A 22,999-nucleotide genomic window follows, 5' to 3' on the forward strand; every position below is an offset into this window, starting at 1 on the left:
GGGCTGTAGGGCACAAATTAAAGGTACGTGTGTTTTAGTTACAGAAATAGTGGGGAAGTAGGAATCAACAAGTTACAGGGGCTGTAGGATACAAATTAAAGGTACGTGTGTTTTAGTGACAGAAATAGTGGGGAACTAGAAATCAACAAGTTACAGGGGCTGTAGGGCACAAATTAAAGGTACGTGTGTTTTAGTTACAGAAATAGTGGGGAAGTAGAAATCAACAAGTTGCAGGGGCTGTAGGATACAAATTAAAGGTACGTGTGTTTTAGTGACAGAAATAGTGGGGATCTAGTAATCAGCAAGTTACAGGGGCTGTAGGATGCAAATTAAAGGTATGTGTGTTTTAGTGACAGAAATAGTGGGTAACTAGAAATCAACAAGTTATAGGGGCTGTAGGATACAAATTAAAGGTACGTGTGTTTTAGTGACAGAAATAGTGGGGATCTAGTAATCAGCAAGTTGCAGGGGCTGTAGGGTACAAATTAAAGGTATGTGTGTTTTAGTGACAGAAATAGTAGGGATGTAGGAATCAACAAGTTACAGGGGCTTCAGGACACAAATTAAAGGTACATGTGTTTTAGTGACAGAAATAGTGGGGAAGTAGGAATCAACAAGTTACAGGGGCTGTAGGATACAAATTAAAGGTATGTGTGTTTTAGTGACATAAATAGTGGGGAACTAGGAACCAACAAGTTACAGGGGCTGTAGGATACAAATTAAAGGTACATGTGTTTTAGTAACAGAAATAGTGGGGAAGTAGGAATAAACAAGTTGCAGGGGCTGTAGGATATTTAGTGGTGGAGTCTGAAAGATGCTAGATGGTTGGTAGGTAGGAAGGAAGTGCTTTCTATGAAGGAAGGGAGTTAGGCTATCCTGCTATCTTGTCTTATGTTTTGAAATATAAAAAGTGAGGGGTTTGAAAGGATAGAGTATGAGGATGTAGTTAAGATAGGAAGCAGTGAGTTTATTTGGGAAAGTAGAAGATGAAATGCAGATTAATAGATAAGTATCAGTGGAGTGGGATTTGAGTAGGAATGAATCCAGTGCAAAGCAGTATGGGGGGGGGGGTATCAGGAATGATGCTAAATGTTAGAAGGAAGTGAGGAGAAAAGAATAGAAGCCGTAGTGTTTGCATGATAGCAGTTAGATTTGTTTAGGGAGGAAGGTGTATGTGGAAAGTACAACAGTATAGCAAGGGAACTGGAGGTAGGGTAGGGGACTGAAAGTGAAACTAAGCATAGGAGATCTCCCACTCTAAGTTTAATTATTACAGAAAGCAATCGGGTTTATAGCTGGTACACAGCAATTAACAAGGAGGCAGAAAGTACATTTGTGTACACTTACCATAAATGTAGATGTTTGAGTGTATTCACTGTTGCAGTTATCACACTTGGGTTATCTGCCGGCAGGTAACCCTCAGCCAGCCTGAATACCAGAGTCTTGGGATTTCTGCGTTAGATGCTGTCTCCTCTTCCATGACGTCAGGTCGTCAGGGGTATAAAACATGAGGCCGACGCCATTACATCAGTTTTTCTTGCCCCAAATGTCAGCAGCCCCCAAAATAGGAAGCTATTACATGGTGTGGAACACCTCCAGTAAAAAGTAAATACCCCTGCCATAAACTATGGCCAAAAAGAAGATAAGTAGAAAAGCATAGAAAAAGCCAGGGGGGCTGGAGGGAGGGAAGCCAGGACTGCAACAGTGAATACACTTGAACATCTACATTTATGGTAAGTGTACACAACTGTACTATGTTCTTCATGTTTCAATGTTGCAGTCATCACACTTGGGTTGATTCCCAAAGCTGAGGAAGGGTGGAGGCAATCAATAAGTGTTAGGGATGGCTAGCAGGCCTTGTAAGACTGCTGTAGCAAATCCAGCTCTGGATTTAGAAAAGATATGTACGTGGTAATGCTTGGTGAAGGTGTGTACAGAACTCCAGGCTGCAGCTTCCAGGAAGTCCCTGGTAGGGACTCCCCTGAGAAATGCTGTAGAGGTTGAGGTAGCCCTAGTGAAATGGGTTCTGATCCCCTGTGGGGTAGGTTTTCCATGGTGTTTGTAGCAGAAATGGATGCAGTGTGCTATCCATTTGGAAATGGTTTGCTTTGAAATGGCCTTGCCCTTTGACCCTGTAGAAAAGCTGACTAGCAGCTGGTCAGATTTTCTGAAAGGTTTAGTCTTGTCAAGGTAAAACCTGAGCTGTCTGTGCACGTCCAAGGAGTGCAGGATCCTTTCCCTTTTATTTTGAGGATTAGGGAAAAAGGTTGGCAAATGGATGGATTGGTTTAAAGCCACACTGGATATCACCTTGGGCATAAATGATGGATTAGTCCTGAGGGAAACCTTGTCAGCATGGAAAATAATGAAGGGTTCCACAGCCATTAGTGCCTGTAACTCAGACATTCTTCTTGCAGAAGTGATGGCTAGAAGTAAGGCTGTTTTCCAAGAGAGGAATTTTAACTCTGCTGAAGTAACAGGTTCAAAAGGGGGAAGGATGAGCTTCTCCAGTACAAAGTTAAGGTCCCAGGCCGAGGTAGGAGCTCTCCTAGGGGGCCTTAAATTGTTAGCTCCTCTCAGGAACTGTTGAGGGGGTGTGAAAAGAAAGGAGGCTCAGTATTATAATGAGCTGAGATGGCAGAGGCATGAATCTTAATGGATGAGAAGGATAGGCCTCTGTGGAGCAGCTCTGCTACGTAATCCAATATTTGAGGTAAGGTGGGCATGGCTGTGTCCTTTCCTTGAGACTAACTCCAAGAACAATATATTTTCCACTTTTCAGAATAGGATTTCCTAGTACTAGGCCTTCTAGCTTCAAGGATGACATCCAACACCTGGTTTGCTGAGGGTTGCAGGTGGTGTATTCAGGGGATACGCCAGGCTGCAAGGTTTAGGGTTTGCAGCTGTGGATGCAAAATCTGTCCCTTCTGCTGGGACAGCAGTGGGGGGGGTCTGATGTAGGTGCCAGGGAGGCACTGCTGTCAAGACTGCGGAGGAGTGGGTACCAGTGCTGGCGTGGCCAGTCTGGGGCAATAAGGATTGTCCTTGGCCTGTCCTGTTTGATCCTGAGTAGTACTTTTAAGAGGAGGGGCAGAGGAGGAAAGGCATAAATTGAGAAGCTTTCCCATGAAAAGGATAGGACATTCACCTTCCATGCTCTGCCATGAGGATTTCTGGTGCAAAATTTGTTCAATCGATGGTTTTGGGGGGAGGCAAAGAGGTCCATCTCTGGTGTCCCCCACCTCTGGATTAGAAGTTTGAATGAGTTGGGTTCCAGTTTCCATTTGTGTGGGTCCAGTAGATTTCTGCTTAAGTCGTCTGCCAGTGAATTTTGTTTGCCTGGCAGGAATTGAGCTTGCAGGTGCACTTGGTTACTCAAGGCTGTGTTCCACAGGGCCAAAGCTAACTTGCAGAGTGGTTAGGAATGAGTTCCCCCCTGCTTGTTTATGTACCATATAACTGTGGTGTTGTCTGTCTTTATCAGGAGCTGTCCTGGAAGGATAAGGTACTTGAAGGCTGTCAGAGCATTCTCTACAGCTACCATCTCTTTTTAATTTACATGCAGGGGGATTTGGTTTGGGCTCCATTTCCCTGCCATGTGAGCCTCCGATGCATAGTCTGATGCATCTGTTGTCAGGGTTTGGGCGGCAAGGGGTTGAGTGAAAGGAAGTCCCTTGTTGTAGTTGCAAGCCTCTGCCCTTAGACAATGTGGCTTGCAGAATGCATTAACTCTTGTAAATCTTTATTTTCTGCACAATCTGGAAGTAACCTTTTTTGTTTAATTAGTTCCATAATATGTTGCTGGTACTTCAACATGTGAAACTGGCAATTCAACTGGCAAGAGTTGCAGAGGTATATACCTTCTTACCCAAGTTGTCTAAAGCGCTAGAATCTCTGTCCGAAGGGTAGGGTTTTGGGCTGTAGTAGTCTTAATACCTTTAGGTCCCTAGGAAAAGGTCTCTGGATCTGCAGTAGGATTCTTAAAGAGAAATTTGAGAGAGTCAGGTACTCTGTAGTACCTCTCGGGTTTTCTAGGAGCTGGTGATAATGTGTCAGGAGTAAGACTGGATTTCACAAAGACATCATCCACAATATCCAGGACAGGGGGTATAGCTAGAGGCCTGTGCTGAGGCAAGTCTAAAAATTCTCTGAGTCTCTTTCTGGGCTGAGGATAGTCTTGGCATTCCCAGTGGAAATACTTTCTTAAGGTATGCAAGGTTTCACCAAAAGTAAAATCTTCTGGAGGGGAGGCAGAGGGAATGGAATCCTCTGCATCTGAATCCTCACAGGTAGATAAGGGTATGTCCTGGTAATCAGAGGGATCAGAGTCATTGGACTCAAAGTCTGTAGAATCAGAAGGAAATTCCATTCTTTGTCTTTTAGCGGGGGAAGGCTGGCTTCCCCAAATTAGAGTAATATGGTCTTCAGCCATTTTAAGCATTTGTTTATGTGGCATGGGAGCTTGAGCCTGTGCTTTGGTCATCGGTTTTCTAAGTGTAGTGCGAACTCTGGGCCTGAGAAACTTGGTAGTTTTAGTCAAAAATGAAGTTGTTGGTTTAATAAGAACATAGAAAGGTCGGAATACACCCTCAGAAGCTGGTGCCTGCACAGCGGCTCTGGACCCATCCAAGGTAGAGACATCCGCAGGTTCCATAGTCGAAGAAGCATCTCGTGGCATACCGGACTCCGAATGGGTCTCGGCAGAGGCCTGCGAATCTCCAGAAGTGGGTTTCAGGGGCCGCGAAGGCACCTCACAGAGTACCGGTGGACTGGTGACTAGCTTAACGGAAGCATTGCCGGCAGATTTGGACCTATGCGGTCTGTCTCTGTCTTTATCTTTACATTTTTTTGGAAGATCGATAGTCGGATGGTTCATCGAAGCCATTTCAGAATATGGAGAATGAGAGCAAAAGAATTTAGCGACAAAGATAGCCTGATGATGAATAGTTCGGGCATTAAACAAGGCACAAAACCAGCAATGAGGGACGTCGTGGTCTGGGCCTAAACAGGTGATGCAGTAAGAATGAAAATCTCTCTGAGGTATTTTCTTTCCACAGGCAAGACAAAAGGATCCCCAATGGGGTACTTAACTTTAGAAGACTTCGGGTTTGAAACTCAAAAAATGAAAATTTCAGGTTGCGGCCGACCTGCACTTGCGAACTGCTTCTGCTTCGGGCTCCTACGCGGAAAGAAAAGCTGATGTAATGGCATTGACCGCATGCTTTATACCCCTGATGACCTGACATCATGTAAGAGGAGACAGTATCCGACGGAGAAATCCCAAGACTCTGGTATTCGGGCCAACTGAGGGCTACCTGCAGGCAGATAACCCAAGTGTGATGACTGCAACAGTGAAACATGAAGGTTTTCTTTCATTTACTGAATGCAGTCACCAAGAAGCTAGAGAGACTGACTAACTGCCACATACAGTGTAATCTACTGGTCAAGAGAAAGAGTAACAGCCAGCTTAGTAAGTGGTCCTTAGAATGCAAGAACTACTCTTTTGGGGAGCAGGGAATGTCACAGCTACTTTTCAGCACAGGGCAGGCATGCATTTCATTAGATAAAGTTAACACTTGAAGGCTCTTCATGTTAAAGTTGCTTACAGTTCACAATGGCAATGTTCTCCGTGAAAACTTACACAGAGGTTGGTCTTGTGGCAGAGTTCCAACAGTTCTGGGGTCAGGGATGGATGTAATGACCACAAGCTATTGCACAATGACAATTTTCTCAGTGAAAACATTTGCACTGGCAGGTTTTGTGGCAGAGCTCCTGCAGCTGAGTAAGCGATTGATGTTGTGAAAACAGGCTACTGCACAGTGACCATATTTTCAGTGAAAACTTCTGCAGAGGTGGACCCCTTGGCAGAGCTCCTACAGTTTTGGGGTCACGGATGGATGTAGTGAATCTATTCCTTTATCTAGCCTTTACTATTACCTTAACCCATGAACACTTGCTTATTCACACTAACTGCTGTAACGCAGTCTTGCACATCTTCATAACTTCTATCTTTTCATTCAAATACTAATTTTCCTGCACACTCATACTCATCTACACTGTATGAAACTAGATTCAATCATATGTGACTCACATAAATGAGCAGTCACTCATGTGCATTCTCTTTTTACACTCACAAAAACATTTTCAAACAAATCTGTATTCAACCTTTTGAGTTTTACACACACATGGGATTTAAAAAATGTGCCCATTTGTTCATAGTTATTGACAGTGGAGTTATGGACATAGTAGGGGAAAATCAATTAGACAATAGGGAATTTATTTGGCAACTGAGATTAGATGCTTGTTTTTTCCAGTCATCAAAGATGCTTTGAATTTAAAATCTGTTTTACACAAAGAATATGAACTAAAATATAAATAATGTTTTTTCATATAAAATTTCCTTACAGTTTTTATCTAATTATTCCTAATCGAAAATGATGATTCATTAGTGTTATTTTAATATAAGAACTGTATTACTTGTACGTACATACATATGAATCAAGTCATGTAATTTTAAGCCATTTGATTTTTAAAGCTTTTATTTAAACTGCTTTAGAAACTGTATTCACACAACCTGATGAAGTATACGGCAAAAGTGCTTACTGCGAAACAATAAAAGTTTTTGTGTCTTTGAACATACAGTTTTCTTCAGTGTTTTTTGAAGTTTTATCCTATTGTATGGTGAAGTGCAGGTATATCTTTGTGTGTGAGTACTTATATGTAAATACACACACATAAATGGTGGTTGAAAAAAATTATGTACACACCATAATGTTCAGTCTGTGTTGTCCAATTTCAGTCTTCAACTGATGGGTTCAGATAAAAGGCTCGGACCTGTCTCTCCTGCTTCTACCAGATCCTTAAATCCAAAACTCTCAAGCTCCTTTTTACCCATAATGCCCCACCAATCTAACATACCTCAGATCGAGTTGCTGCCCCTAGATATAAAGGGACCACATCACAGAAAAGTTAATAAAGACAGAATAAGAAAAGGAAGCTGGAGCTCAAACAAGAAACAAAGGTTCCCAAGAGAACTCTTAGGTCTTTCCAGAAGCAAAGGGATGTGGGCAGGTGAGCGGGAAGTTGAGGAAAATGAAAATAGACAACACAGATGGAATGTTTTGGTGAGTAGATAACTTTTTTATCTGATGTTGTCCTTTTCATTCATTCCTTAACTGATGGGACAGAGTCACAGCTATTCGAACCCTGGGTGGTCCTCATGGAAGGATATTCTGGATTACTGTGGAGCCAAACATAGTTCTACTTCTGGAAACCAAATCTAATTTGTAATTTGTAAAAAGGAATAAAAGTGTGGGCATTAGTCCAAGTCATAGCTGCACAAACGTCATCTATGGAAGCTCCTGACCAGAAGGCTGAAGAAGGCTCTTTTACATTAGACAAAGGAGATACAATCAGTTAGCCATTTGGCCAGAGTAACTTTGGTAAATGGATTGCTCAATTTGTTAGAAGAGAAGGAAACAAATTGGTCAGGTTTCCTGAAATCCTTGGTTCTAAGGAGGTAAAAGTGAAGTTGTCTATGCATATCCAAAAGATGGAGTATGGCCTCTCCTTTATTCAAGAAGTTTGGAAAGAAAGCTGGAAGATTAATGACCTGGTTAATGTTGGACTTGGAAGCTACCTTAGGTAGAAAAGATGAGCTGGTCCACAGACTTTGTGGAAAATCAGATACGGAGATTTGGAATATAGAGCCTGGAGTTTATATACTCATCTAGCTGATGTGACAGTGACCAGAAAGATAGTTTTCCAAGACAGACATTTTAGATCAGACCTGGCTGATGGTTCAAAGGGAGTTTGAGTCATTGCCTGAAACACAATAGCTAAATCCCAAGGAACAGTAGGATCATTTAACGGTGGTCTAAGTAAAAAGGCCACTTTGAGAAAAGCTTTACATAATTTAGAACAGTAGGATCATTTAACGGTGGTCTAAGTAAAAAGGCCACTTTGAGAAAAGCTTTACATAATTTAGAAGAAACTGAGGTAGTGTTATTTTTGCCTAGATGGAAGTTTGAAATGACAGCCAACTGGAAACCAACTGGACCTTAATAGTAGAAAAGCTAGCTCCCTCATTGAAAACTGAAGCTTAAAATTTAAGTATAGCTGGGTAAAGGAGCAGAAAGGGGATCCAGATCCCTGTTAAGGGCCCAGAATACAAATCTCTTCCATTTACTTTTGTAAATCCTTCTAGTAGAAGCTTTCTAAGAAAATAATAGGATATGAAGGACCAGGGAGGACACCCTGGGTCTGGTTTATTGCTAACAAACAATGGAATTGGAGAAACCATGTGGTCAGTTTGAGGCCTGTTATGTCTGGAAGAGCTGGATGAGTCATCCCTGTCAGGCGAGACAGGAGGTCTGGAGTTGGATCCAGAATCCAATGTGGATGTAGGAGGTGTGGGAGGCTGGCATAATGATTAAGGTGTTTAACTTACAGACAAAAGGTGCAGGGTTTGATTCTCACATAGGATAACTGACTAGGCTTAAAATGGCCCAAAACGGCAGTTAGCCTAGTACTAATCTATAAGCCTATGAACCAAATCTGACAAGACCAAAAGGGGGTAACGAGAATACCTTTGCTCTTCAACAGACATGCTTTCTGTAGAAATTTGGGAATGAGAGGAAATGGTGCATAAGCATAATAAAGACAGGATGGCCATTTTTGGACTACAGCGTCTCTCAGTAACTCCACATTGGAGGGGTCAGGGAAAAGAACCTGCTGCATTAGTTGTTGAGAGGATATGTGAATAGGTCAAAGCATGGCTGGCCCCATCGACATAAAATTCTCTCCACTACTTTCACACCGAGAGACCTGTTTAACTGTCCGCAATCATATTGGTTTTCCCCAGAATGTGCATTGCTATCAGAAAGTGACCAGGAGAGATCACCCACTGCCACACTCTCATTGCTTCTCGACAAAGTGGATAAGACCTGGTAGATACATGTTCAGTGATGCATCAGACTGTGGACATGTTGTCCATCTGAATAGCAACTGTCGTGGACAGAAAAATGTTTTGAAGGGCCTGCAGCTCTAGGAGAACTGCTCTTATTTCCAGGACACTGATATGCGTTTTGGCCTCTTTGGGTGACCAAGTATCTTGGACTGTCCTTCCCAGGTACTACCCCCCCTCCCAGTAAGGAGCCCTCCGTGGTCCCCCTGGCTGTGGGCTGGGGAAGAACAAAAGAATGGCCTTTAAGCCTTTTTAAAGTTTATTTGAATGCATCCACCAAAAAAGATATCTTTTTGCACGCTTGTGTGATCTTGACTGGAGCAGTTAAAGGACACTAACGAATAGACCACCGGGTTGACAGAGTCCATTGAAGTATTCACATGTGAAACCTGGCCAGAGGAATGAGAATAATAGCATCTGTCATGGATCCCACAGCTTGTAAAATTAGTCATGCTGGAAAAGAAGAATTTTGTTATTACTTTCTTGACCTGGAATCTGAGTGTCTGGATTCGAGCAGGAGGAAGAAAGGCTATCTCACTGACTGTGTCCAGAGAAGCACCTATGAACTTTAGACTATGTGTAAGTGTGAGTTGTGATTTGTAGCAATTGATTGTGATGTCTAGATGGAGGCACAACTGGAGCAAGTAGTCCCCTGCCTGTAGGAGAAGATGCTTAGTTGGGCAATTATGAGCCAGTCATCTAAGTATGGAAACACTTAGAATCCAGGCAGTCTCAACAGAGCTGCTGCCATGCATATGGTAAACACCCTGTGGTTGTGGTGAGACCAATGGGTAGTGTTCTGAACTGCAAACGACTGGCTCCCAAATGCAAGTGCAGATATCTTCTAATGTGACAGTATGCATCCTGAAGATCTGTCGAGCACATCCAATCATCCCTTTGCAACAGAGGCAAAATTAACTGAATCATGACCATCTGGAACCTTGAACATTGCATGAACTGATTTAATTTGCTGAGATCCAGAATTGATCTCAAGTCCCCTGTCTTTTTTGGTACCAAGAAGAAGCCTAAATAGATCTTGGATCCTCTCTGGTCTGGGGGGACCTCCTGCATAGCTAACTTTTTTAGCAGGTTTTCTATTTCTAATATTGCTGCTTCCATCTGATTGGGTGGAATATCAGGAATCATTTTCATTTTTGTAGGAGTAATTTGGGAAAATAGTATAATATAATACAACCTCTGGATATAATTCTCTGCACCCAGGAATCTTTTGCTATAGCTAGCTAGGTTCTTTGGTGCAAAGACAAATGCCCCCCCGACTACCTCCAGATGGTAACAAGTCTCCCTTCAGAAACGCTGGTAAGAACTGTCCAAGAAGGAATCCCAGAAACCCTTGTTCTGCTGGCCACCTCTGCCATGAAGGCAGCATCTTCCATTTGAGTTACCCCTCTGCCCCTGGGGGAACTATCTCCATGAGAATCTTGAAAAGGACCCTGGGATTTACAAAATAACATTTTTCTACCTCCCCCCTGATTCCTAGAGAAAGGTCTTTGAGGAGTAGAAAAAATCTATGCCAAAGATAGACAGGGTCTTTCCCTCTTGCTCACATCTGGAGAGCATACCCTTTACCTTGGGGACAAATAAGGAAGATCCATCAAAGGGACCATTGATGAAGGAAGTGTTAAAGGGCTCTGCAAAATCACATAGTAGCAGCCAGATATGTCTCCTAATGGCTATGCCTGAACCCACAGCCTAGGAGGTACATTCTGCTACATGGGAGATTAGTCTCATGGATGCAATAGAAACTGATTGGAGGGTGGTCAGTTGTGACACAACTCTATTTTGGTCCACAGTAGACATGAACCCAAAAAGAGATTTAGAAATTTCTTTGGTCAAATCTCTTTGTAATCTTGTAAAATGTGCCAGGTAATTCAGTGACTGGAGGGGAAAGGGAGCCGAAGCAAACACATGCTTACCAAATCTGGACTCCCTGTTAGGGGACAGACAGAAGAGCTCTATTCCACAAGCTCTTTCTTGGTGGCTACTGCCACAACCAGGGCTTCAACCACGACTCCCTTTCTTCAATGTGCCCTATATCCTTAGGAAGAGCTAACATTTTGTCAGGTCATTTAGGGATCAGCTCCACAGTAGTCAGTTCCTTCCATGCCCAGCAAGAAACAAGATCAATGAGTTCATCAGCTGAGGCGAGGGGGGGGGATCACCCAAGAAGTGGCTGGGCCAGACCCAAAAGCCTCCAGGAGCACTGATTCCTCTTAGGAGGAGGGTATCGGAAGACCAACCACCCTTCTATTTTAAAAGTTCTAGAATGTCTCCAAATGAGATGTCTTTTGGTCAAGAGCTGGAGGACCCCTTGTCTTCACTGAAATCAGTGTCCTCAGTGAGATATTCCACGGGAGAACCTAGGTGTCTCCTTTTACACATCCTCTTATGAGAAACTGGAAAAGCATCGGAAGAGATGAGGATGTTCTGCGGGACAGACTGGAGACGTCATTGGGCTGGCTGTCCCAATGGAATGGATGAATGAGGCTCAGAGCAGAAAACTAAAGGAGGTACAGTAGTCTGATCCAAGGAGGGCAGGGATATCATTTTTCCAGAATAAGAGATGGCCCTTTCCACAATCTCAATGGCAGAGCACCTTGAGGAAACCAAAGCTGATGGCAAAGGAGCCAATACTTCCTGAACCATTGGCTCCTGCAACCTCACAAGCACTCCATCCGAGGAAGGAGTCATGTGAGCTGTCCAGCAATGAAGCTCTGAGGGGTAGAGATGGCTCCGATAGCTTCGCAGCTGATCCCAACCCTCTGATCCAGTACAAACTCTTCGGCTCAGAGAGTCCTCCATCTCTGAAAGACCTGGAGCCAAGCAACTCTGGGAGTCAAAGAACAGATTTTCTTCAGATCTGATGAGGCCAATCCCAGGGGTCTTGGATTCAAGGGCTCTGAAACAGTGGGTCAGATAGGAGGAAGGCCAAGGGGGAAGTGGAAAAAGGTCGGCTCACGGATCCGGTGGGAGTCAGAGCTGGGAGCACCCTCATTTAGATCTGAGCTCTGAGAAACTTTGTCATCCTCCTAAACATATCAGCCTCAGATAAACTTTTGGAGGACATAAGAGTAGATGTGGAGGATGGAGGTTTTGAATATCTGCTGAGGGATCCATCAAAGAAAGGCAAAAGGAGCAGAAAAGTGACTGGATCTGGTAGGAGCGGAGGTGTTCGAATCCAGGCAGATTTAGATTTAGAAGCAGTCAGATTGAATTTTTTTCCTTCATTTTAGTCAGCAACTCTGATGAAGACGCCAACAAGGATATTCAATCCGGTGACCTCTTGCAAGAGCCTTTAACCTTGGGAATAGATTCTGGCTTCTCCTTATCCAATTTTTAAAGGAGGGTTGAGCCCCAGCTATGAAAGCAGAAGAAGTAAAAGGGAGAAGGCCCTTCAACACCAGCTTGTTTCCCTGATCAGTGAGGGCTCTGGAATTGAACCCAGAGCATTCCTTGAGGACATCCGAGTTAGAGTTTTTATGGCCACAGATAATGCAATTTTTAAAAGTAGTAGTCTTGTCAGCCATATTAGTTTTAGCTAAGTCTACAACAACAAGGAAACTTATCAGACAGAAAAGTACAGTTTTGTACCTACCATACATGTAGATGTCCGATAGGTATGCATCTGCAGTCATCACATATGGGTTGTCCTGCCTCAGGCAGCCCTTCGGTCGGCCGGATTCCAAAGTCTGGGTCTGGCCTCGGCTGATGTCGCACTTTCCCCAACGTCAGAGCGTCCGAGGTATAAAAGCATCAGCCGACGCCATTTTCCTCAGTTTTTCTTGCCTCAGATGCCAGGTGCCCTCTAAGGAAGGCTAAAATTTGGAGATATGCATTGCAAAAACAAATCCAAACATGCACAGTATTATAAAAACAAATACACCATAATAGATCCCCCCAGCTAGCTATAAGAGGGGTAAGTACCCAAGAAGTATACCACAGAGGGGAAGGAGGGAGGGTAAACCTGACTGCAGATGCATACCTATCGGACATCTACATTTATGGTAGGTACAAAACTGTACAATGTCCTTCAAGGATGCATCTGCAGTCATCACATATGGGTAGAATACCATAGCCAATCTGGGGGTGGAGGTACTAAGTAAAGGATGGTGTAGCTAAGATACCCTGCAGGACTGCTGTAGCAAAGCCTGCTCTGGATCTGGAATATAAAGGTAAATTGTAATGCTTGGCAAATGTATGCATGGAGCTCCATGTAGCAGCTTCTAAAATGTCCTTGGTAGCCACCCCTCTTAGGAAGGCTGTGGTGGTGGCTGTGGCTCTCGTGGAATGAGGTCTAATGTCAGCTGGCACAGTTTTTCCATGAAAGGAGTAACAAAAACGAATGCAATTTCCTATCCATTTTGAAATTGTCTGTTTGGAAATTGCTTTTCCTTGTGCCCCAGCAGCATATGCTACAAACAGCTGGTCAGCCTTTCTGTAACTTTTAGTTCTGTCCAAGTAGTAGCGCAACTGTCTGTGTATGTCCAGGGTGTGCAGAAGTTTCTCCCCTTTATTTTGTGGTTGTGGGAAGAATGTAGGCAAGTGAATAGCTTGGTTCAAAGATACCCTGGATACCACCTTTGGCATAAATGTAGGATTGGTTCTCAATGAAACTCTGTCCTGATGAAAGATAAGAAATGGCTGTACTGCCATTAGAGCTTGTAACTCAGATACTCTTCTTGCTGAGGTTATGGCCAGAAGGAAGGCAGTTTTCTAAGACAGAAACTGTAGATTTGCAGATGCTGCTGGTTCAAAGGGAGGAAGTGTTAGTTTTTCCAACACGAAGTTAAGGTCCCAAGTAGGTAGAGGTGGTTTCCTTGGAGGACTGATGTTTTTGATTCCTCTTAGAAACTGTCTCAGGAGAGGATGAGAGAAGACAGGTGGATTAACATTGTATTCTGCTGAAATTGCTGAGGCATGTATCTTAATGGAAGAGTAAGACAGGCCGTTGTGGAACAATTCTGCCAAATATTCCAGTATATGTGCCATGTTCATCACTGTCACATCTAGGCCCTTTGTTGTGTTCCAAGTGTGAAATCTTTTCCATTTTGCTGAATATGCCTTCCTTGTGGAAGGCCGCCGAGCTTCCATAATAATATCCTTCACTCTCTGGGATAGCTTATCCTGAGGAGGAGTCATGGTATTTTCCAGGCAGTTAGCTGCAAGGTTTTCAGGTTGGAATGCAGAGTCTTGAAATTGTGCTGCGTCAGTAGAAGTGGCCATAGGGGAGAGGCCACGGTTTCGTCTGTGACATGCTCTTTAACAGTGGGTACCAGTGCTGTCTTGGCCAGTTTGGAGCTATCAGAATCACTCTGGGCTGCTCAGTCCTGATCTTCAGTAAGACCTTGGTCATTAATGGGAGAGGTGGAAAAGCATACACTGTTAGAGCTTTCCAGCTGAAAGAGAGAGCGTCCACTTTCCATGCTTGTGGGTAGTATGTCCTTGAGCAGAATTTCTTCAGTTGATGACTGTGGGGGGAGGCGAACAGATCTATTTCCGGCCTTCCCCATGATTGTGTTATGAGTAAGAAGATGTCTGGGTGCAGCATCCATTCGTGTGCATCCATGGTATTTCTGCTTAAGCCGTCTGCCAGTATATTGTCTTTCCCTGGCACGAACTGGGACTGCAGCTGTACAGAGTTTCAAGGAAAGTTCCCATAGATTCATTGCCAGTCTGCAAAGAGGGTAGGAATGGGTGCCTCCTTGCTTGTTTATGTACCACATAACTGTGGTGTTGTCCGTCCTTATGAGTAGGTGGCCTTGATGAAGAAAAGGTTTGAAGGCCTCGATTGCTTGTATCACTGCCAGCATTTCCTTTTGGTTTATGTGCATGCGCAGCTCTCTTTGTGACCATAGCCCTTGGATACATCTGCCCTCCATGTGTGCTCCCCAACCTTGGTCTGAAGCGTCCGTAGTGATGGTTTGGTTGGCTCTTGGCTTGCTGAAGGGCAATCCGCTGTTCGACTGGTAGGCTTGAGCCCACCACAGAAATTCCTTTTGGAGGCATGGAATGAGTGGGATCAAGGTTTCTAAGCTGTGACTGTGCTGAGTCCATAAACTCCTTAGGTACCATTGTAATTTTCTCATATGCAGCCTTGCTTGTGGGATCAGAAGAATGCAAGATGCCATGTAACCCAGGGCCTGCAGGATTTTCCTTGTAGTCAGCTGAGTTTGTCTTGTCAGATTCTTGAAGTAATCCGGTAGTTGTTTTTGTTTTTCTTCTGTGAGAAAGGCTATTTGGGTGGTTGTGTCTAGATCCGCACCTAGAAAAGTTATTCTTTGGGATGGAACAAGTCTTGATTTGTGGATGTTGACTGTATATCCCAGGCCTGCAGTAGGTGGATGGCATAATCCAAGTCCTTTAACAAAGTTTGCTTGCTGTCCGCTTGTATAAGGCAGTCGTCCAGATATGGGTAAATTTGAATCCCCTGAAGTCTGCAGTGTGCAATTACTGATGCCAGGCATTTCGTGAATACTCTGGGTGCAGTAGATAAGCCAAAGGGCAATGCTGAGAATTGATAATGCTCTGACCCTGCAAGAAATCTGAGGTGTCTTCTGCAACTTTGTCTGATAGGGACATGCAGGTATGCCTCCTTGAGGTCTAAAGTCACCAGCCAAGACCCCTTGCCCAGCATGGGAAGGAGTTGCTGTAGAGTCAGCATTTTGAATTTTGGCACAATGAGGTAATTATTCAGTGCGGGCAAGTCGAGAATAGGCCTCCATTAATTTTCTTTTCTTGGAACAAGGAATAATCTGGAGTAAAATCCTTGGCCTTGTTCTGAAAGAGGTACCTTTTCTATAGCTTTCATTTGTATTAAGTTGGAAATTTGTTTCAAAGCCTCTGCCCTCTGATTTGGTGGCAGGTCTGGCATGCCTTTTCTTTTTGGCAATGTGTGGAAATGGAACCTGTATCCTTTGTCTATTATTTGCAGTGTCCATGTGTCCCTTGTAATGCTGTGCCAATTTTTTGAAAATAAAGAAAGCTTTCCGCCCAAAGGTGCTTCTAATTGAGCCCTGGTCGGCGGAGTCAAAACAAAGTCATTGAGTCTGTCCTGGTGTAGCAGTTGTAGTTCCTGCACTACCTCTCTGGTTGGAAGGCTGCCACTGACGGCCTCTGTAGGAGCCTCTAGCTTGCCCTCTACCTCTGGCACGCCTATTCCTGCCTCTCTGAGATCTGTCTGAGTCCGGAAAGGACCAATTCTTAGTAGGCCAATTTCTGCTGAATCTCGGTGGTTGGACTTGCAGAAAGTCTTTGACTGTTTGCACAGATTTTGCCTTTTCTTCAAACTTCTTTAAGACCTCTTGAGCCGTGGAACCAAATAATTTTTGCTTTTCCATAGGAGCATCCAAAAGCTTAGCTTTAACATGGTCTGGCAGAGATTGTTCCTTCAGCCAGGCATGCCTACGTATGACTGCACCTGTCATAGCTGACCTACATGAAGCTTCCAATGCATCATAACCACACTGCAAGAAATGGTTACTAACCTGCTGGGAGTTATGTACCAGATCCTGAAGGGATTTGCGATCAAGGGGTTCAGAAGAAGACAGTTTCTTATGCAATTAATCTAACAAATACTCTTGGTACTGTATCATATGAAATTGACAATTTAATGCCCTCATAGAAAGAGTTGCAGAAGTATACACTTTCTTACCCCATCTCTCTAAAGCTCTGGACTCCCTTTCAGAGGGTAGAGGATTCCTAGCAGTGGCAGCTGCAACCCCTTTTGGGCCCTGGGAAATAGTTTCTGGATCAGCAGAGTGGGCCTTGTACAGGTGTAGATGTGTGTCCGGGACCCTGTAGTACCTATCAGGTTTGGCAGGAGCCGGAGGGAGAGAGTCAGGGGCTGTACTAGCATCAGAGTACACATCATCAATAACATTCAAAACAGGAGGTATAGCTAAAGGCCTATGCTGAGGTAAATGTAAAAAGTTCTTAATCTCTTTCTAGAATCAGAGAATTCCTGACCCTGCCATTGAAAATGTTCTCTCATAGAGTGTAATGTCTCTCCAAAGGAAAACTCTTCAGGAGGGGAGGCCGAGGGAATAGATTCTTCAGCATCAGAATCCTCGTAGGCCGAATAAGCCTCTTCCTGGTGGTCTGACAGAGTAGAGCCATCAGTGGACTCATCTGAGGAGTGGGGGTCAGAGGGCCCAACCCTGGGCCTTTTGTCTGGAGGTGGTTGAGAGCCCCTGTCCGGATGAGGTTGAGAACATCTAATTAAGGAGATAAGATCCTCTGCTAAGCTAAGAATCTGTGAGCCAGTAGACAGTCTCTGAGAGGTAACCTTGGGAGGCAAAGTTTTAGTAAGTTTAGCAGCTTTAGCCCTAGAGAAAGCCTTAATGGACATGGATGCAGGAGGTCTGGCTGCACCACGTGCAGGAGTAGACTTGTCTAAAGGAATGGTGTCGGAAGGTTCCTGGACACCAGTTTCAGAAGGTAATTCAATGACCGACTCGGCCGGGGCCTCCGGGGCCGAGGTAGTCGGTTGTGCGGTTTCGGTAATCGGAAGTACCAAGGACTCGGTTTCAGCTGAGACAGAGGCACTCGCGGTAGGCCTGACCGTGGTTTCAGCCGAAACCGCGGCCCGCGTGTGTCGGTCCTTGTCCTTCCGTTTCTTAACTAAATGCGAAGTCGGAGTCTCCGACGGCATCTTGTAAGCAAAACTAGCCCCAAAGAATTCCTCTGCAAACTCTGACCGACGTCTAAGAGTTCGTCGGTTGAAGGAAGCACAGGCTGAAGAGGCCGAGATATCGTGGTCTGGGCCTAGGCAGGGGAGGCAGTAAGAGTGGAAATCCTTATGTGGTATTTGTTTCCCACAAGTTAAACAATTATTAACTTTATCTGACATCGGCTGAGGCAAGAAAGAGTCCCCAACGGGGTACTTAGCTTTTTCGAAGTCTTCGGTAGCTGAATCACAGCAGCTGGCCGACCGGCACTTGCGAACTGCTTCTGCTTCGGGTACCACGCGGCAAGAAAGACTGGGGAAAATGGCATCGGCTGATGCTTTTATACCCCAGACGCTCTGACATCGGGGAAAGTGCGACATCAGCTGAGGCCAGACCCAGACTTTGGAATCCGGCCGACCGAAGGGCTGCCTGAGGCAGGACAACCCATATGTGATGACTGCAGATACATCCTTGAAGGACATCAACTGTTTTTTAAAGGAAGAAAGAAGGAGAAAGGAAATAACTACCAACAACTGCAGTGAAATAAATACTCAAATGAGTAAGAGGAAATTTAAAATAATGTACCAACAATGGTACTATGGAGAAGTACTGAAAAAAGGTAGCAGCTAAAAGGAGAAAAACAGCTATAGAAACTATCAAGAAGCTAAGGGTGGGAGGAAAAAGTGAAATTAAGTTAGGAATAACCTTTTCCTAAGGTAAACTCATAAATGTTTTGAAAAATAACTCTTAAAGCTCGACAGCGACAGGATCCATGTCTGAAGCCGAAAGGTAGCAAACAAGATCTCAGGTATGTTAGATTGGCAGGGCACTGTGGGTAAAGGGAGGAGCTTTGGAGTTTTGGATATAAGGATCTGGTAGAAGCAGCTGAATCAGGTCAGAGTCTTAGATCCGAACCCATCAGTTAGGGAATGAATGAAAAGGACAACATCAGATCCTTTAAAGCTGCATTCCATCAAAGATTATTATAATGATGCTTGCAGTTGGTAAGCCCTTTTGCAACTTGTTTAACGTTTAGAGTAAGTGAATCTGTTTAACAGTAGCAATGGTATTGCTTAAGCTGCTGCACAACAAGCTGATCTGTGGCACATAGGAATAAAGCAGATGAGATAAATTCAAACAGCAGTTCAGGTGATGGAAGAACCAGGAAGGGGAAGGTGGCAGTGAGTGGCTTACACTAGTTTACCCATTCTGGGAGAACAGATATGATGGCTTCTGGACAGACGACTGCTCCAGTACAAGGAAAGACTTGCATGATACCAACGGCTGAGGATCAGGAAGATTTGGCTTTGTAATTCCAAGCTGGTGACAGTACCCAAACAGTTGTGTGTGTAGGAAAATGCACACAGATGGAAGGCACAGATCACCCCCCCCCCCAGTGTTATGGTTGCTCACATCAACCACCAGGGGCAAGGTAAGAGCCCAAAAAAAAAATACATCCTCATTGCCAGAATGCAGGTGAGGGCACAAATTACCTCCACTGCTGTCTAGTTCCTCTAGTGGGGTTGATGACTCTCTAGTGGGGTTGATGAATGAGCTGAACTGGTGGCAGATAGCTTAGTGGCTAGCAAGCATGGACAGAAAAAGCATTAAAAATTATGTGGTACCATACAGAAGCACAAGCTAAACCAAAGCTGAGATCCATGTTACTCTTGGTTTAACTACACTCTCTCTAGATCTAGTAAAAAACTAAGTAATTCAGGTGCATCACGTAACCAAAATAACAAAGCAACCCTTCCTTGGAATATATACATAGTTGCTATCTGTAATGAACCTTACATCTAATTATATTCTTTGATCAACACCTAGGAGAACAAAACATTGTATGAAAACATAGAAACAAATGAACTTTATCTTTCATGTTTCTTTATCAAGATTAAACACACTAATAGTTTCATGTAAGTAAAAACTTAAGAGTTGTTAATGTCTAACTTATAAAGGATCCAAAACACATGTAGACTTGCGAAAAAACACATTTCACTTTAAAAGTTTCATACACAATTACATACAACCAATGTGACATGGCATGAGACATGAAACACCATGCAACAGGTTAATTAAACTGTTATTCTTTACTCAGACCTTGAATACATTCTTATAATGCCTTGACGTAAGGTATTTGAGCATGGGAGGTTGCTAGACAGGTTTTCATTGTAAATGTTTTAGGAGGAGGACAATTCCTGTGGTAATACTGTTCTTACTGCTGCTGTTCCTTCAATTTTACTTTATACAACTAAGACTTGGTAAGCCAAATCAAGAAGGACCCAAGTTTTTGTAACTGCGGTGTCAAGATTTGAACTTTTATATAGTCAAAACAGTGTAAGATACTTCTCTGTGTGGAATATTTTCAGTCCATATATTTCTAGTTAATCACTGTATATTAATCAGATCAGACAATAGTAGTAGAAGTAGCGAACATAAACTCGTCAAGACAAAAAGTAATAATAGAAAATATGTAATTCTACAGCATTACTAAGTATTCGAAAGTAATCCAAGCAAGGCAGGCAGTCTGCTTCCAGTCGAAAATCCTTTATTAAGTACACAGACAAGCGATCCAAGTAAAACAAAACCCCTCAGGGGTTGGGAGGATGGCCTAATGGTTAAGGTGTTTGCCTTACAAACACAAAGTGCATGGTTTGAATCTCACAAGAGATAACTGGCTAGGCTTAAAATGGCTCGCAAGGGCAGTTAGCCTAGTATGAACCTATGAACCTATGAATCATGTTGGTTTGGATATTTGACATATGAATGCAGATTAACTGTGGTGCAGATCTTGCACCCTGCTTTAATTATATATAGGGATGGGAGGGTGGCCTAATGGTTAAGGTGTAATGTAGTATATTGCCTTGTATAAAATCACAGACTTAATAACCTACTTAATAATTTGGTTAAATAACATGTACCATTAAAGTACATTAGGGCTATATATTATTATGACAGCTACTAGGTAGGGCAGGACCAGCTCGAATGTCACACTGATGGGGGAAGGGATGTGAATTTAACATGTGCACCAATAACACTTTGTTTTACAGCACAATAAACCACTCCCATGCCTGATAAAAAGTATATATACATTTAGAAAGCTTGTGAGGAAATTATTACTCTATTTTTGTTTTACTTGGATCGCTTGTCTGTGTACTTAATAAAGGATTTTCGACTGGAAGCAGACTGCCTGTCTTGCTTGGATTACTTTCGAATACTTAGTAATGCTGTAGAATTACATATTTTCTATTATTACTTTTTGACTTGACGAGTTTACGTTCGCTACTTCTACTACTATTGTCTGATCTGATTAATATACAGTGATTAACTAGAAATATATGGACTGAAAATCTTCCACACAGAGAAGTTTCTTGTACTGTTTTGTTTTTAGACCCACTACACTTTAGTGGGCTGTTTTGAGAGTTTGGGGATACCACGGAGATTACTTGTTTTTTGAACTTTTATAATAGTCAGGCAAGTTTTCTGATGACAGTCAGGCATCCTGAAATATAACCACAATATTCATGGCAGCTCTGCTAGCAGCATCAGCTGCATCATAAGTACAGTTTAGCACCTGTGGCCTACTAACTGAAGACTTCTAAATCACAGAAACCAAGTCCTCCTTTAGCTTGAGACTGCATTAATTTTTTTTTAAATTTTCCTGCAACTGAAAACAAATTAAATTTTGATACGACAGTATATAATGTAAATATTCATGAGTTCTCAATGTTAAAGTACTAGAGGTGTACACTCCCTTAACATACCTGTCAAATAACCTCCCACACCTCGTAAAGAGAAATGTACCTGGAGGCACTGAAGATATACTGGAAGGCCCTGGATCTGTTGTAAGTGACACGGTGGCAGGATGTGTCTTTAGATTAATAAGCTTCCCATAGGCATGATACACTCCCAAATGCCCAGAGTCCTAAATGGTCAATTTTAAATGGCTGATGGCACAATTCTCTAAAATGTACACTACAGAACAGATGAACAATGTTGCCATAGCACACCCGTTTAATTAACTATACCAAGTCCACTGTTGCACAACCACAGGAAAAACAGCAATACCCTGCAACTGTCAAACACTAGCCACAAAGTACAGTCACGCATTTATTGCCATCTAAACAGCCATACAGAAGAGATATTTATGAAAATAATTATGACATCAATCTAAAAATTAAAAAAAATAGATTACTGGCCATTCAAGAGGTACAAGGGAGATGATGACTGATGATTACTCTGTGTCATACAGACTGCTCAGAGGCAACACGTGTCTTGCATACTGAGCAAACTATGACCCAGCTTTGATGGAAATGCTGCAAATTCTAAAGAGCATTGTTGGCCCTATTTAAGCCCAATTTGGATGACTGGATGGGTAACCGGAAACTCACCCCAGGGGTTCCACCTGTGTCCATCTTGGACAGAGGCAATAGGTGCTGATTTTAATTCTGCTTGAACCAGACACCCTTGGGAACATGGGTTGAACGTGGCTAGGCTTGTAAGGGCCCTGGGGCTGTTAGCCTAGTAACCTCCTATGATGATATTGTGTACCTTTTACAGAACTAACAAGGTTAACTACAAGAGTACCCATCAGGAGCGAATACAACTTTATTACTTGTAATGCCTGGCAGTGTTTCAACAAACTTCTGAAGTATGATAACATGTTCTGATTTGGAATGCCCGCTGACCACAGGGTTCACTGGTATTGAAAACTTGCTGTGGCCAAACAGCTAATAACTTGTTCCTCTAGCAATGCCTTTTAAGCTATAGCCTACTTTGAGGGAGCAGCTTTACCAATATCAGTACAAACACTGCATTCTGTAATACTGTGGCTCTTTCACAAAAAGAAAAGATACAAATTATGCAGGTCAGAAGAAAGAATAAACCTTCTTACTTGTAGAAGTCCTCATTATTTTAAGAAAAGGCACAATGTTAGTAAAAATCAGCAAAGAAAACGTCTGTGTACAAGCTAAGAATCAGAAAAGACTGTACTACTGTTTAATCTGATGTTTTATCAGTGACTGCTGATAATGTGACATGAATGCTTTTATATCTAGCAGATGGGGTTGGCAGTGACTAGCCAGAACCAGCAGCAAGGAATTCCATGCACTGGTAAGACATCTAGTAGGAAGATGACTGGGTACAAGCCAAGACTGAAGAACCAAGAAAAGGTCTACTGGAAAAGAAAAAGTCTTCTAAGAACTGAGCACCAATAGAGATCAGTAGGTAACGCCGAAAGAGTACAACCTAAAAGGTATTATAGGATGCTAGTGGCTTACAGGAATGGGGCCCTAAACATGGCCTAGGTGCCCCAGGATCAAGGAGCAGCTCAGGTGCTTGACAGCACATA

General features: G+C 43.2%; 1 protein-coding gene across 2 annotated transcripts in view; it reads right to left on the reverse strand.

The window, feature by feature from the left end:
- The window catches only part of ARHGAP1 (Rho GTPase activating protein 1), a 1,661,218-nt gene that overhangs the window by 596,928 nt on the left and 1,041,291 nt on the right, over positions 1 to 22,999 (reverse strand). The gene's annotated exons all lie outside the window — the stretch shown is intronic.

Source organism: Protopterus annectens, chromosome 9.part0 (assembly GCF_019279795.1).
Source record: "Protopterus annectens isolate FY-2018-M chromosome 9.part0, PAN1.0, whole genome shotgun sequence".
Classification (NCBI taxonomy): Eukaryota; Metazoa; Chordata; order Ceratodontiformes; family Protopteridae; genus Protopterus; species Protopterus annectens.